Source organism: Cygnus olor, chromosome 10 (genome assembly GCF_009769625.2).
Source record: "Cygnus olor isolate bCygOlo1 chromosome 10, bCygOlo1.pri.v2, whole genome shotgun sequence".
NCBI lineage: Eukaryota > Metazoa > Chordata > Aves > Anseriformes > Anatidae > Cygnus > Cygnus olor.
The window spans coordinates 365,471-383,106 of NC_049178.1; the positions used below are offsets into that span (position 1 = coordinate 365,471).

The 17,636-nt window shown below is 38.2% G+C and overlaps 1 protein-coding gene across 17 annotated transcripts in view; it reads left to right on the forward strand.

Moving 5' to 3' along the window:
- Positions 1-2,535: 2,535 nt before the first annotated feature.
- Positions 2,536-17,636, forward strand: part of ERC2 (ELKS/RAB6-interacting/CAST family member 2) — a 511,348-nt gene continuing 496,247 nt past the window's right edge. For 7 of the 17 annotated variants that reach the window (XR_005822988.1, XR_005822990.1, XR_005822989.1 and 4 more), the window contains exon 1: positions 2,537-3,086. The gene's annotated coding sequence lies outside the window, so the exon portion shown is untranslated. Of the gene's footprint in view, positions 3,087-3,773; positions 3,952-4,474; positions 4,936-17,636 lie in introns of those variants that run through there. The other 10 variants (XM_040568878.1, XM_040568865.1, XM_040568870.1 and 7 more) reach the window with 5 other exon arrangements.

The window sequence follows — 17,636 nt, forward strand, 5'->3', positions numbered from 1 at the left end:
GCATAGGCCAAGGAAAATAGCAAACTTCAAAATCCATATTTCATATGTGCTTTATTTAAGGCCTAACTTACTCTTCTTTAATTAAAAAAAAATAAAAATTGTCATTAATTTCAGTGGGCTTTCCACAGATCCTGACGTAAATAGCACAATATGCTGTTTTTAAGGCAGAAAACTTTTCAGAAAACAAACAAAAATAGGGTAGCCAAAAATGTATCTGAAGGTAGAAACTGTTGAAAAGTGTAAACCTTAGGTATAGCATCACATGACATTTATATATAAATATATAAAGTTTAGATATTAAACTTTACAAGAATGCTTCTCTGTAACAGGTAGCTAAAAAGTATGTCTACTAGTCAGTGCATGAGAACCTGTAATAATAATAATAATAATGTGCTCTTTAATTCACAAGATTTAGCTTTCTTCTTTTTATGCTCAATGGCACTCACCTGCCTGTGTTGACACCAAAGACAACACAGATGTTCCTGTGATTAAATTGAAATGAGAACTTTCATCAGCTGTAAAGAAGTCTGTTTTAAGCGTATACTATTGATATTACTCTGCCATTTGGGTTGGGATTCCAGTATCGTCTGGAGTGTAAGGTTTTAATATCATGGAAGGGTTCGGATTAAATGACTGTTAAGTTGTTTGCATGTATGTTCAGACTACTAATATAACAAATAGAACAGCTGTAAAATTCTGTTCTCCCCTCTTTTACTTGAACTGCACATTTTTCCATCAACTCCCTTCTAATATAATTTAGCAAAATACACATATATATATATACATATGCAATATATACATTTATATATATATATATATATATATATATATATATATAAATGTATTTTTGCTAAGCTCTTCACCAAGTGGTCTTGTCCGTACTGGGTATATTCTGTTCTTTGGCATTAGTAATACTACCAGTCTCCCTACAGATGGTCTACTGCTCCAAGACAGTCTATAATTAATTCCACTACTAACTTTATTGAATGATAGCAAGCCTAATTCATTGCAATATTGTTGCGACCTTATGGTAGCTCTGTGGTATCTTCCCACAATGATTAGTCCTTGGAAAGGGGAATCTTAAGCTACTGGTCTTTTGTTAGAATTATCCTGGCTCTTGCAGGCTATCACAAGGCCCATAGCCTTTGCTAGCGATGAGTCACAAAAAGATAAAGCAGAACCTGATGTTCTTGTCTTTTCATATATACAGTGATGGGGTGATATATTGTTTAAAAAACTGTCAGCAGCTGACACTACTTCTAACAAAAGTCCTGTCATCATTACAGGACCGAGACAGAATTGGTATTAGCAATACAGAGACAGCTCTGTAAGATATTCTTATCACACACCAAATCCAAATTAAGCAATGGATTTTGAAAACAGATAGTTGTGCTGTGAAGTGTTCAGTGCGGTGGCCCATATTTTATAGCGTTTATCCATTTTCTTACAGCTGCAGACTTGCTAACTCTTCAAGAGCACAGAAGAGTACCTCCTGTTTGCTTTTTAGACCAAGTGAAATTATTTGTATACAGAACCATGTCCCTTCTTGTCAAGTATCTCCAGAACTGTTTCTCTCTGTCCATCGTTTCTGTCCATGTTTTTGTAACTATTTTAACAGAAATTTCTTCAAGTAAATAGGTGGCTTTGAAAAGCAACTGAAGTTTGTATTTTAGTTTGCCCCAGTACTTTGAGCTCACAAAAAATACGTGCTTCATATTGTAATAAAATAAAATTAAATTTAAAAGCTACTATATTTTTACCGTGATTTGGATTCTAGCATTGTTTTGAACAGTTGCATCTTTGAATAGATATTCAAGATGGTGAAGTATTTAAGCTAGTTTTGGATAATGCAAATACAGCAATGAAGTGATTCTTAGTTTGAAATACGATCAGTTGAAATCAACTGCATTTGTCATAGTTTTTAACTGAAATTCCACATAAGCTGTTCTTCTCACTAATGTTCTCTTTAATGCGCCTATAGGTCCATATGTAGGCAAGAGAGTAAGATACAGATTACAGTAAGATAACCATGGGTTTGCAGTGCTCCTTAAAAAGTGTCACAGCAGTGAGGTTAAGAAAAGGCAGATAAAATATAATTGTGAAATTCTGTGTAGAGTAAGATATGAAGCTATATTGGAACTAAGGACTGAGGCTGATCAATTATAATGGTATCAAGACGAGTTAAACCCATAGAAAATACAATATGGAGAAGGAAAAATAGAAGAGGGAAAAAAAATTCTTACACCAAGAAGACAGTGATGATTTTACAAAGGTTTCCCTCACTCTTCTTAATACAAAACTAAAAATGTCAGGTGTAATTTTAATGCAGTTTGCAGTTTTCTGATGAAAAAACTTTCAAGCTTCATATAGCAGCTAATCTGTGCGTTTTTTTTTTAAATGGATTTTTTAACAGAAATTATAATGGATGTCTTAATTACTTTCAGACATAAGCCAAAATACGGATTCAGGTTTTTCATATCTGTCTACGTATAATGGATTTTAGATACCATGTTCTGAAGCACCTGGCTTCGAGTATTTCCAGCCTTCGGTGAAGAAGAAAGCATTTTTTCCTCTGCAGCTTTACGCAGACACCGGGATATTTTTAGGCTGTTTCACAATGAATAACACACTTTCAGACATCTACAGGGTGCGGACTGGAACCCAAGGGTGTGCAGTGAATGGGCAGGGACAAATCCCCGGAGAAAGCCACGGGCTTTCAGTACGTGAGCTGCCGCTGGCACAGCCCCGGCTGCTGGCGGAGCTTGCTGCTGCCCCCGGTGGCAGGCTGCTCGGCGCTGCTGAAGCCCCAGCTCCTCGGGAATGCTGGGAATGTTGAGTCAGGGACTAGCAAACCAGGCAGCCAGGCTCGCAGCTGACAGGGAGACTCGCCGAGGGACAGAAAGACTAGGGACAGGAGCGCACAAGCCTCCCCCGACTGCAGCAGGTTCCCTCTCTTCCTTGCCTCGTAGGCGTTCGGCTTCTCCGGCTCTACTGCTGCCTCCTTCCTCCCAGCAAACGAGATGTCAGCTCAACGTGATGTTGTAAAATCCATGTGAGGACGAAAGACAGATGCAATGATTTGAAAGGTGAGAGGCTTAAACGAGAATATGGCTATCATGCGCTGCTGTGAATCTGTTGTGATTAAGGAATTTGCTATATATTGCTTTCTACAACTGTCTGATGGTTGAAACTGGAAATGAAATCGCAGAAGAGGTATTTTATATTGCCTTAGAAATACACCATAATAAATGGGACCAAGTCCACATCTCCTGGTAAGAGTGCCTCTCCCTACAGAATCGTCAGCCAGAAACCTTTCTTGTAATTTCTCCTTAAAGCAGCCATAGGAGTCCCATTTTCTGTGCCCAATGTTTAAAAATATTATTATTGTTGTTAAACTCTTCTAGAATATAATTGATGAGCTTCAGAAATTCTTTGCTTTATATCTAGAAACTGGATAATGCTTGGTGTTTTAAAAATTATGTTAGGAAAAAAGATATTTCTGTTCCCTTTTAGTGTCTCGCGAAGGGAAACCAGAAATTAGCAGGATAGTATTTTGTAGTTATATAATTAATGAATACTTACTGCGTTTGCTCATTTAGGATGCTGTGTGATTTTTATTTTTAAAGATCATTTTAGGTAGGACAAGAGCGATGCAAATGACAAAATCCATGCATACATTCATCAAGGACGCATCTATATCTTGCTGAGAGCGCTATTTAGTAATACGGTGGAGAAATAATATATATTTTTATTAGTGTGTGATTGATTTCTAGGCAGCTACCTGCTAAGCCCTGTGATAATGGATGGGAATGTACTCCCTTAGCGGCGAACTGATCATTTTCCCCTTGATGGACACTGCAGCCGGCCACTTGCATTGGCAGACACAAGCTCGCTGCAAATAAGCACGGCCAATAAGTGCAGCGAAGAGGAGGGAAAAGCCCACTTGTCAGGGTTAGTTTGCTGGTTGGCTTTTTAAATCAGGGGTTTCACTTAACTGTTTGTTTGTTTGTTTGTTTGGGATTTGGGTGGTTTTTTTCTCCCCCTCATATCCACCGTGTGTATACGCAGGGAGGCCGCCTCACACCCCGGCCCCTTCAGGCCCTTCTCCCGCTCCCTCCTTCCAAGGGCGGGGAAGGTTCCCACCCTCCGTTCCGTTGCCTCTCCGCTGCCACTTGCCTTCCCTGTGGCGACGTCGAGGACGGCAAATATCCCTTCCGCCTCGGCCCGGCCCCGCCGGCCTCCTGCCGCCCTGCCCTGACGGCAGCGGCCGTGCTGCTCCCGCCTTGGGGGCTGGGCGCTGCCTCCATCCCCTGCCGAGGGGGAGCCCTCCCGCAGCCCGAGGGGCACAGGAACGCCGCTGGGGTCCCCTCCTGTCAGGCAGGCAGGCAGGGGAGGGAGCGAGGGAGGGAAGGAGCCCGGCCGCCTTCCTAGCTGTGACAGCGCCGCGCCGCGCCCCGCCCGCCTCCAACGCACCCCTGTAGCGATCTCGCTGCCGAGGGAGAGGCTCCCTCTGTCTACCTTGGTGCGGAACGACCCTCACTGCGTTGCCAGCCGCCTGCGAGAAGAAGGAAGAGGAAGAGGAGGAGGAGGAGGAGAAGGGCGGGCTCGGCTATCCCTAGCACCCCAAGCGGGGCTGCAGGCAGCGCCCCTTCCAGAGGGCGGAGGCCGGGCGGTTGCCGCGCGCCCGCTCCCCTCACGCCGCCCGCTCCCCTCAGCGCCGCACCGCTGCGGTCGTTTCGCGGGGCCAGGCAGCTCCCCTAGCGAGCTGGGGTTTCCTTTGCCTGCCCAGGGGAAGAGCGAAGGCTTTTGTAGCTCCCATCCCCTCACGGTCTCATCCGCTTGAGCGGTGCTTGTCCTGATTTTTTAGTTCTCTGTGTCTGAAGGAGAAAAGAGGCTTTTTTAGGATCTGTTTTTGCACGCGGGGAGCGTGTAATGGTAAGTGCCTACGGTTCTCTTAAGGAATATACGTATGTGGTGAAAGGTTTGTTATTCTTGGTGTGAGGAACTTGTAAACCTTGGCTTCCTGTGAAGTGACTGTGCTAAGATGTGTGTAGTCTTTCCAAATCTCTTCAGTGCTTTAGAGAAATCTTTCTATTACCGTTATTTTAGTTTGGAAGCCCTATATAAAACACTATTCAGTGGTGTCAAGGTGAGGTAGCTATTTCTCTTCTAGAGGAAACTGAGGAAAACATAGGAGTGACTTTCAGTCCTGTAAGCAAAGGGAACATCATTTCTTCTTCAGAAGGATTAGTGGGAGAAGCTGTGTGCTCCATCTCCAGCAAGAGCCCTCGGAGTGGGGAAGATACTCCAGTTAAGAACTGACGTTTATTTTTCGTACTAAACTCATTTAGTACTAAGTCTTTAGATAAACATCATGAGCTGAAACTTCAACTGCAAGGGGAATGAGGTAACATTATGCTAGTGAGGGAAAGTGAGGGTGCGGGCTGTGCTGCTGTTGTCCTCTCCCAAATGCTTTTTGTTTTCCTGAGGGAGTGGGTGGTAAAAGTACTGGCTGCAAAAACAGTTAGAATAAATAACTTTGAAGGGTAGTGCTGAGGACAGAAAGGTTATTTGTGTGTTGGGGAAAGTGTGACAGGTGTGGAGGAGACTTGGCTGCAGTTATCTTTGAGTAGGTCCTGTTTTAACTGTGCTCAGGTGGTTGGGTAAGTGGGCTGGTAGGCTGCCTTCCTGACTGTGGACAATGATACTTTTATTTTCTTTCCTTACTCTAGCATTGAAATCAAGTGCTTTGGTCTTCTAATTGTCTTTGTTTTTCTTTTTTCGTATAGTATAAAGATGGGTTTATGAATGGAAAGTGTCTTCTGTCTTGAAATAAGATGCATTTTTTTTTTGGTCCCAATAGGTAGATGATTCAGCTACTGTAATGTTTTCCCTTCCTTCCAAGAATGAAGGACAAAGTTGGCATGCTGAGGCGTCTTTTTGTCTTTTCCATTCCTACTGAGGAAAACTGAGTTCCTTGCCTTAGAAATTGCCCTTCCCTTTGGTCTTCCCGAGCATAGATCTTCTTTTACCTTCTGCTGGGTAGTGTTTGAACTCACTGTTAAGTTAACATACTGTCTCAGCTCCATTTGGAGGAGACCCATCTCGCCACTTCTCTGATCTATGGGCTCTTCTTCAGCTCTACTAACAGACAAATGCTGGGTCAAATCCTGATGAACAATAGCATGAGGTATATTTACTCATGCCCATAGTCCCCCCATCTTTTGCATGTTCTGAGGGCTATAGAAAGGTGGGAAGGGAACAGCTAATAATCTTAGTAGCAAACTGAGTTCGAGTGAACTCATTCAGCCATTTTAGAATGTGGAATATACCTGACTTTTAGAGAATGAGCTATTTGGCATGTGTGCTTTTGTAAGAGATTGCTCAGAGTGATTTTCTTGCTTTAGGAAGATGGTCCTTATAGACCTTTGAGGGATGACTAACACTAAGGAGTGGGTTGTTTCACCCTCAAAGAGGGTGAGGCAACCAGCCAGTGTATGACTTCCAAAGACAACATATGCTCTCCCACCTGTATCTCTTATGGTGTTTACTATATTTTTATCCAGTATGATGCATTTGTTATCTTTTCAGTTAAATTTAGTTTGAAAGATGCCAGGGGTATAATATGGAGATGCTTATTCAGATTCACATTGGAAATACTACTATGGTACTGAAATACATTTTGTAATGTGACCGCTTATTTGCGACTTATTTTCTTCAGGTTTGTGATTGCTTTAAAATATTTTTGCAATATAAGTTGTGTATTTTGAGTAGTCTTAGCAATGATGAAGCTTTCTCAACTTATTTTGCAACAGCTATACTAGCTTATTTCCTATGAAGTCCAGGAAAAAGGGCAAGAATTACTTTAAAACAAAATGAGGTTATATCTTCCTTTTTTAAGGATCATAGTTGATCAAGGGAAAGCTGAGAAATGGAAAAATAAGCTGTAAACATAAGGAATTCTCTAAATGAACTGGATTGTGCTTTTTCTTCTGTGTGAAACTGAGAAAAAATGCAAATGCAGACCAGCAGAAGCATCAATTAAATCTTTTTTTCAGAATATATGATTTTTAATCTTTTTGTGTGTAATTATTTTTATATTAAAAAAAATCATTTTGAAATAGAGATTTAGGATGGTTTGTCACTTCTCATGTGCAAGATGTGATATATCTTCCCCTCCGCCAAAAAAAAAAGTCAGTTTTCTTATTTTCTTGGTGTATGGTTGTGGATTATTTGTGTGGGCCAAGAAAGCTTATGAGCATAGATACCCAGTGCTCATTTTTAAAGGAAAATGTAAATGTCTTTCATGAATTAATGCTGGTAGCATAGTATTTAAGTTTTGGTGTTGCTTTCTTAGCTGTTAATCTCAGGGAATCGTTGTGATTTGTTTAGTGATAGCAGTTTTAAAATGTTCTGATTTGGAATGTCTTAAATAGCCACCTTTTGTTTGGGAGTAGCTGTAACCATCAGGAAGACCAACCTCCTCCCCTTCCAGTCTGTTGGGTGCTGAGCTCTGGCAAAGAAGAGAACCATAGCAAAGGTGTCTTAGCACTTCTCTGGATAATGTTCCATTGCTGCCATACCATTTTTGTCCACAGGAACCTGGAATTCCTTCGTGATATTATAAGTGTAGGCTTTGAGGTGGACTGTTTACATGTTCAGAAAGCTGAATACCACTATGATCTCTTTAATTTACAATAGGAATAATGAGAGATCTGTGGTGTCAGGATTTCTTTTTTGAGAATTGCAGCTGCAATGCATCTAAGAATTTGAGGCACACTTCAGAATGTCAAGTTGTGTTTGGATGTGAGGGAAACTTTGATAATTTGGATGTTCAGCAAGGCTTACGTTTTTCTGAGAAGTTTTAGGATCAGATTTTTAAAAAGGGACATCAGCTTTCTAGATTATCATGAAATTAGCTTAGAAACTCATTTTTACAGACTGGCCTTCAGTGGAAATAAAGCTTCAGACAAGTTAACGTGTGGCTTCTTTAAAGAGCAAAGGATTTCAAATAAACGCCCACTTTAAATAAACATTTTTTTAAGCTTCTCCCTGCATGTCATGTGTTAGCATGCATTATCCTATCCTTGTAAAGTCCCAGTGCAGAAGTAGCATCTAGCAGCTAAATTCTACATAAATGGGAAATAAATGACTTTGGTAGGGAAAAATATGAGAAACATCTAGAATTAAATCACTTAAAAAAATCACAAATTGTTTGAGAAATGCTGGGAGTGGAAACTTGAGAGAAAGATAAAGGATGCAGGTACACATGAAAATGATACGCTGTAGTTACTGGGATAACCATGGACTTGAGGGAGGAAGTCACTGGAGAAAGCAACGTATACAAACTTGGACTAATGACTGCCTAGCTGGGTGTAACGTGCAATTTATTTCTAAGAATGTGAAAGAAGTATAAGAACAACAGTTTCTGCTGTTCCTAAATTTAGTCCAACAGATCACACATTGCACAGATGATTGGTAAAATGTGGGACAACCTCCTACCAAGTAAATAGTTCAGGCCGCTTGGAGTGAAAGCTGCCTTATTGGCCATACTATTCTACCAACTTTGAGAGGGTAAGAGAACACTCTGGTGATTTCATTCCAATTTCTAATGGAGGTTTATTGTGTCTGGACTCACAGCTACACTGTTTGGCATCTGTTTGGCTTGTGTCATCACAAAAATAGCAAATTAAATGAACTTGGAGACTATAGTACTCTAATTTCTAGAAACAGATTCCTGATTGTCAAATAGGGGTTGAATCCTGTCAGAGGTTGTGCTGCTGCTGCTTCAGTTTTCAGTATCATTAACTAAGCACTTCTCATGGTCAGTAAAATTAATTTACAGGTACGCTGCTAAGAAGAATATTTCATCACATCTGTATGTGCACTGGCTGAATCCTTCATTTGTTTATAAAATGTTATAGTTTGTATTATTTCTGTAGCAATGTGAACTTTTCCTTAAACATTTTTTTTTTTTTTGTAATGCATTCTTTTCCTCAAAATATATTGCCGTTGAAATAGAGTTCTTCTGTTCTTTGAACAACTCAGATTAGCGGGCAAATGAGAACATGTCCTTTTGTTGACCAGTGCCAAGTAATAGTGCAAGAAACTGTTACTGTCAGACGCTTCTCTGGAAGGAAGGCTCTGCTTTGTAAAGCGTGCTCATTTTTGGTGGCTAAGTATTTGCAGTGACAGTGTACCTTGGCTTTCATTTATATATCTTTTTCACAGGCCTCATTTAAAATCTTCTTAGACAATTTGTTTTTCCTTAAGAAAAACAGTTACGATAGCATCTGTTATGAATGTCAAATGTTCACATCAAAAGCCTGGAATGACTTCTAACTTGCACTTGTCAATTGGCATGGTTATGCTCAACTGAGATGGGTTCAGTGCCAGTGCAAATGTGGAAGATAGGGTCATGCTCTGAAGTTGCTGATAACCAGAAGTGGTTGGTGAACTCCTTTTGGCATTTTCTGGGGAAAAATAAAGAAAGCTGCAGAAGTGGAATGCCTTCTAACAGTTCCAGGGTGCTGATTTTATGCTGAATGAGGGGTAACCTACTAAATCACCTCTATCACCTGCAGAGCCTGCACTCCTTGGAGGACTTTGATCTGATGTGGCTGGGGCACAGCCAGTTTTTTTTTTTTTTTGGCATGTTTCTCAAATGTGTGAACCCTTATATTCTAGCGAGGAGAACAGAGGCAACAAGTTCAGCATGTTTTTGAATTCTGTTAACTTCAAAGCAAGCTGAATGTGCAAATGTATGCTTTTTAATTTATAATTGAATTACGTATATATGTTGCTACTTTTGAATCCAAGAAATGTAAAATGCTGAGTGCATAATTAGCATTGTGTGCTAAAGCTTATGTATCTCCCAATATTTAGGAATTGAGTTTTATCTAATCCAATTTTGTTGAAAATGTAGGAAGTTATGCAGGTAGCCTTGTTAGCTGATCCTATGGCTGTTTGTTTGTTTTTCTTCTCAAAAAGGAAATTTTGTAGCAAAAAAATAAAAATGTAGCTTTATCCTGTAAACATGTAAGCCTGTGTTTAATAACATTCAGGTGGGTAGCCTTAGTGAATTCAATAGAAAAGAATCCATTGTGTAGAAGTACCTCTTATTTCTAAGACATGAGTTTGAAATACATCTTAAAATGAAAATTATTACATTACCGTAAATGACAGAATATGAATAAACATATCTGATATGAAAGTAGACAAACCTGCAAGTCTAATTATAAATTCAGTCAATTTCCCTGTAAATTATTTTTAGTTCTTAGGTTTTATTCCTAAAACAAATTAATTGCTGCCTTTAATGTGTTTAATATATGCATATGTTAAAAGATAAATGGCCTTATGTTTCAAAGAGTATTGGTATGAGTGTTGACGTATAGATATTGGCTGTTGCATGACCATGCTTAACAAGTTTTTGGGGTATTCTACCATTGTGGTCTTAGTTACTTTGCTTTTTTTTAAATGTGTATTTTGACATTATTAATATTCCTGATCCATCCCAAGTGACTCTTCCTGTTGCATTTGTAAGGAAATATTTAATATCATGACATTGTTCTAGTGGTTCATTCTGTGTCTTTTGTTGTTAATTGCTTATAACCTCATCTGCTCTCATGTTAGCAAAGAGAAAGATAGATAATAGGCGATGCTTTATGTCTTAGCATTTACAAAAGTTTTTGGCTTGAAGCAATATCTTTAACATAAACACATTTATTAAAAATGTTAAGACTTTTTTTTAAAAAAGTGTAACTTTAATGAAACTGTTATTTGTACCACGTTTGAAGATCAAACACAGACTTTTCATCACCTTAATTCTACAAGCTCTTGGAGCAAGGTCTAGAGCATGACAGCAGCTCTCCACACTGGTTCTTCCTTCCAAAACCTTTGTAATGATCCTTAGCCTATCTTCCTTTCTTGCATGATGACATCAGCTAATGTTGCACATATCTGCAGTAATGCTTGTCTTCATAAGTAGGTGTTGTTTATGCTCCTGGTGGGCTCCAATAGTCCAGAGTATGTGAATGAGAAAATTGAATGCACAATACTATACAAAAAAATTAAAGACTTCTGTCAGAATCACAACTTGGTGTCATTAGCATGCCTACAATTTGAAGAGTTGACTTTTAAATTATACCCTTACCTCCATCACATTTGATAGAACCCTTGACAAAGCAAAGAATATCCCAAACATTTCAAATTTCCTTGCTCACAAACAAAGCAGAAATGCGGACTAGATAATAAATTAGCAATATGAAGTTGCAATGTGAATTGACCTACTTGCTGCATTTTGGATGCTCCAAGGCAAATGAGACTTCAGCTGAGAAAAAGCTTGGCTGTTCAAGTCATAATATAAATGCATTATTTCTGACTTAAAACTTTTTTCCCTTACCCTACTATTTTCTTTACTTTTTTTTAAACATAATTATAAAAATGGAAATTTGAGCTGAAATAAGTCTCAAATTGATTCTTTACCTATGTTAATAATGAAAAACGTTGTATTGCTTTAAAAAAAACACAACTTTATCTGCATTTCTTGTGTCCTTGAAGTTACAGGTGCTCTGCTAAAGAAGGTTTAAAAATTAGTCTTTTGTCCTTAATAAGTATAACTGCTAATGTATTGGTTAAAAGGAAGGGAAAAAAAAGGTGGATTTCTTGCCATTCTCTATTTAGAAATAATAGAACAAGACTGGTCTTCTAGTTTTTGTTATAAAACTTTCATGCTGTCTCAGATTGTTCTTATTTTTAAGCTCTAACTTCTCAATTGTAATAGATAATTAAATCTATAACAAAGATAATATTTCTGTAAACTGTTAAATAGTCACTCAAGCTGGGTAGACTTTGGCAAAAATAAAGCAAAATTGTGCTGGTCAGTAGGCCTGATTTTTAAGGTACTCTGAAAAATGATATCTGCTTTTATGTGTTTTTTTTTTCTTCCCCAGAAGAGACCATTTTAGTTATTTTTTTTAAGACACCTAACTTTTATGTTAATTAGTAGACACTAAACTAAAAATACTGTTTGTCTGGATAACCAGATGCCTTAGAATAATCCCACATAAAAGACCTGAGTTCGTAAATGCAGTCTTGCGTTGATAAATGAGATTTGTTAGGGAGAAAGAAGTAAGAGTAGAGGTGAGGTAGAAGTAATAGGCAAGTGACAAACACTTGCAGGAGCCTTTGGAAGGCACAGTGAATATAAGCTAGGATACAGAATCTAGCACAGAAGACATCTGCACACTAAAATGTTAAGAACTCTTTCTCTGAAAGACAAATGCTTGCCTAACCTTTCGAAGTATCTGTATATCCCGAGAATGTCATTATGGTGCAGGAAAGCTGAGAAGACTCAAACTGTAAAGATGCTTCCAGTGGTCTGGAACATACGTTTTTCTTTTAATAATTGTGATTTTTTTTTTTTCCAACAAAAATAGGAGCTTAACAGTAGAAGCTGAAGAGAGAGCAGACAGGTAACAAATCATTGACACTGAAGTCAGGACTGTGCTTTGATAAACTAAATCAAGCATTTTTGCCTTTTATATTCAAAACTTTTAACAACGCTTTGTTAATTTCAGTGCTTAATATGTTAAACAAAGGATGAGGCCAAACGTTCTTGCTTCTTTTGATTGACCATTGAATTAGAATAAACTTGGATAGTGATATATAGTCTTAGCTGGGAGATAACTTGCTGTGCAGACTCTAGGGGCTTCCATCGCCAAGAACTGGTGGATATGTATAGCCCTTTAGCTTTTATAAAGATACAGCATGTTCTCTGGCAAACCAGTGAAAATTAGCCCTGATCATTCTGACATTGCTTGGCTGAAGAAGCCTTTTTTTTTTTTTTTTTTTTTAATACTGTGACCTATCTTCAGGTCTTTAGTATTTGACACAATTAAAAAAAGTCTTAAAATACTATCTTCCCTTAAGCATTTTAGAAACTCTAGGGAGGCGTTTTTGGCACATGCAGGAGCACAGGAAAGATTTCTTTGAGTGGAAGTGTTAGAGAGAAAATGTTAGGAATTAGTGTTCCAGCGAGGAGGCGGCCTAATTTAAAGTTACAAAGTGATGCAGGTGTGAGTTGAAGTTTAAATATTACTTATATTTAAAGTCCATTTCTAATTAATATTTATCTTTCAATTTGATTGAAAACAGTTGCAATGTCTCTAACATTGTAATAGAGAGAAGCTGGTGCATTGCAAAGTGTTGTACCTCTAATGAACACCAGCCTTACTTTAAAATTGTGAAACTCCTATGAAAGGGAATTGAAAAGGTATTGTTGACTCTTCACTTAACTATACTCAAGAGTAATATAATTGACAATCCTGCTAATTCAGTCAGAACTGCTTGCTCCTCAAGATTTTTAATACTGCATTTTGAGCAAATATTTCAATTGCTGCAGTTTCCATTTTCTGATTGCATGATGAGTGTTAATTGCTGTTGCTGCACCTGACAACATTAGATTGCATGACAGTTTTTCCATGTATTTGTGTATTTGGCAGCCATTTCTTTCTTCGTGTACTAGTTCTTTAGTGTGAAATAGAAACAAAAGCCAGGTAGGTGTGATGAACTATTGCTGTGATGTGATAAATGCCAAGTCTTTCATTTAGCATCAGTGGGAGTTGAGGGACATCACCAACTTGCGAGATCAAAACAGACTTTGGAACTAACTTTGTACACAACTACATAGGCACTAGTTGTGTAACTACCTAGAAAAAAAAAAGTAGTGAAATTAATGCTTATTGACAATTAAATATAAAACAACTGCAGGAGACTATAGTAAATTTGCATTTACTTTAGAAATTTGGACTCGGGGCACTCAAAGGAACCTAAATGAATATGATACTGCTTTTAACGTCATGTATCTTTTGTTTTTCAAAGTTCTCAGAATAGTAGACTAATAGGAAGAATTGGTTGGGATTTTTTCTCGTGGTTAAAAAATGGGGGGAAAAACAAGCCATTTGATTTGCCTGGTAATGGTAAAATAGCAAAAAAGGAAAAAAAAAAACATTGCCCTTTTTAATAAAAACACTGTAGGGCTTGTAGTAATTCCCGTATGAACCAACATTTTGTTCATTATCTTTTTGTTACTTTATTAAAAGAAAACATGCTGTGCTGCTCAGATTGAATAAAGGAAGCATACTGTATAGGAGCTTTTGGTTCTCCATACATAGTTTACATCATGTTGATGTTTGTTTTTTTTTTTAAGCAGCACAGATGACAAAAAAAAAACGTAAAGAAAGTATTATTTTTTAAAACAATTAAATACCAAGGTAAATGAAAAAGATGTGCCAGAAATATATCTGGCTCTCAATCACTACTTTAAATACACCTGCATATCCTGGCTTTTGTGTACAGTGCTGTTTTTCTGTTAAGAGTATGTACATAATTATTTCTTATAAATATATATATGCATACACACACACATACTCTTTGCCAGGACTTTTTATTTATGGAGCAGAATTTTTTCTGAGAATCTTCTTCCTTAGGTGGTGTCTCAGAGTGTAAGGTAAGGAAGATGAGTTCTAGTGGAGAATATATCTTCTGCATCATCTCTTAGTTTTTCTATTTTGTTGCTTTCACTTTATATTTTGGGAGCTTTATAGTACTGAACAGTTTTAGACAGTTTGGAAGCCACAGAGTATATTAAATATCTGATAACTTCTGCACTTAGCTGTCTCTGTATATTATCTGGGGAGGATAGCTGTAAGGGAAGGGCTCTCTTAAAGCTTTCATCAGTATTACAAATGTTTGAGCTCTTGGCTGAATGTGAGCGTTGGGGAGTAGTCCTACAGAGCTATTAAGTATTTGGCTAATATCCAAACTTACTGCTGACCAGGTGCCTCTGGCCAGAGGGGAGACAGAAACTCTAAATTGGGCCTGAGCTTTCTAAGCATAATTGTCAGGATATTTTAGTCTACATGATCTGCCTTTTGGTGATCTGTTCTGCTCCTGCTTTGCCTGCCCTTGAGGATGGTGTAAACAGTCCTTGTGAGAGATAACATTGATGCAAAGTCAGAAGGTGTCTCCATGTTCAAATACTGCTTATTGGCTCATGATAAGGAAACAGGAACACTGACCTTATGAGATGAATAGCATGCCCCTGTCTAAGCAAGAAAACACACACGAAAAGCCAACAACCCAAACCAAACCTGGTAACAGCAAAAAAAAAAAAAAAAAAACAAAAAAAAAAAACACCCCTCTTTATCCTTTGTTTAAAAACGCTTGGGTGCTGTTAATACTAGGAAGAATGATTTCTGTACAGTTGAGATGATTTACATTTAGCAGTCAGTGTGTTTCTTGAGTGTAGTGTGAATATTTGCTCATGTTATGTTTTCTATCATGGGAATATCTCACAAGGAAAGGTTTGCCATGTTTCATCTCCAGTCCCGTATCTAGTTATTGAAAACTTTCCATGCTTCTTGGTGTTTTCCAGCATAGTGTGCTCTGATAATGTTTTTCAATAAAATTGTTAAATCTGTGGAATAGCTAGACTGCATGCTGTCTGGCACCTGCCTGTTTGTGAAGCCTTTCATGAGAAACTGGTGAGAACTGTGTGTGCTGTGGCTACGTGCAGGAAAGCTCAAAAGCCTTAGTCTGGAATATCTAATCTGAGAATGCTGTGCTATTTAGGCCTAATATTTTACAGGAGAGACATGCAATGTAACAACATACTGTGACTTTTCTGAACTGAATGAAGAAGAAATTTCATTTCATGAAAAAAATCTGTTCAGATACCATGAGCTTTCGTCCTGCAAGATCTGGTTTCCATTTTTCAGCTGAACCATCATTAATCACAGAGTTTAGGAAATAAGTAAAATAGCTCCCAATCCATTCTGAGGCTCAATTACAATGCCTCTATGCATGTCTTTTGATGTATTATGATATCAGAGATTGACAGATGCAATGCAGAAAACTGTCACTTTGAACTTGGTGGCACTGATTTGTTTAAACAGCTTTTTGATGAAATTGCTTCTTGACTGGGGAAGGGCTGGTGGAAAAAATCAGTGAAAAATTATTGGGTTCTGTGAAGACAGTATTTTGAGTAAACTGTAATTATACAAAATTTAAAAGTAATGCATTGGAGAAGCAAATGAAGTGAGACAACTTATTTTAGTATTGTATTGGAATTCTGTGTTTTAAGTCTATATAAAAAAAAAAGATAGTTAAAGGCAAGTAAAACACAGTGTCTGAGTCATAAGCGATGTGGATAATGTTGAACCCGTGTTGTTTTTGTCTGTAGAATGCAGGTGATGAGATGAGAGAGAAATGTGAAAAATAAGCTGAATTTAGAACAGCCACCACAAAGTATTCTAGCCTGAAATAGACTTTCTTATTTGCAGGGATTTTCAAGGCTGATGAGAGCATAAGGGGTGGGGTAGTGGGAGAGGTTTTTTCCATGAGAACATATGCTTAATTTTCTGAATACTTTTATGTAGTTATATTCACAGTTGTGTTCTGAAATATTAAAGCCACAATAATAATGGTTATCTTAAGTCATACAGGTATACATTAAAAAGCAATTTCTAAAGTAAGAAAATGTTGAGACAGGCAATTGGGTGTCTGCTTTTTTCTAGTACTGTTATATTTTAAAACCCAAAAGAACCTTTTCATTCATGGGAAAACACATTCAGTAGGTCTGGTGTCTATCCCAGAGCAGACTGAATGAATTTGAGTGACTTTTCCTTTCCAGAGAAATTTTGAGGGAGATGCAGTCTTCGTGAGTTGTATGGGAGCTCCTTTGTGCTCTGGTATGTGTACTGCAAGACCTGTACCTTCTGGGCTCCTACCAAGAGGAAGGGTTGTCTCTGTAGTTGTGGGTACAGTGTATACATAGGTCAATACAGCTCTCCTGTCCTTCCCATTGTGAGGCTGAAATTCCAGTTTCTACTTGATTCCATTTGTCTTTTTTTTCCACCCCTCGTATTATGGCATGGAAAGGTTTTGCTTTAGTTTAACATCCTTGAAATACTGGAGGAAAAAAGGATTGCTCTACAGCATTTCTTTATTTTTATTTCTTTATTTATTTTGCCCATAAGTTAAAATGCTGATATAAAAGCAATACAGTTTTCAGGATAGAATCATTTGTGTCTTTCCTGTCCACCCTGGGCTCAAACAGACCGGTTCTTTTCCAGCCAGTCCTGAAGGAAGAGGAGGGTAAAGTGGATCTTTTGTCTTACTCTCTCTTTTCTTCCAGTGAGTAGATAATGATCTCTGCAGCAATTGTTGAGGCCCTGAGGCTGATATTGCCTATTCTTATCTCAAGTTCCTGATGCACTCAGACACACCATAAATCTTCCTAAAGCCAGGCTCACTGTATAAGCAATAAGGAGTACAGAATGGTGTAGATGCCTTTCTTCTGTCTTCCACAAAGCAATGGTAGATGGCTTCTCCTGTATCTGAGACTTCACAGCCACAAAGGAATGCTCAAGGTTTATCCTTAACTTCAGGTGTATGTACTTCCAGGTGAAGGCCCACTTTTACATGCTTTCCTTTTTCAAAGTTGTTTCCGAGACAGACGGTCTGTACAATCAGATTGTAATAGGCAATGAATTGCAAATGAAATAGATAAATACCTACAGATTGTTCCTAAACTAGGACTTTCAACTTTCTGTCTGTGAGCTATCCTTAGTGGC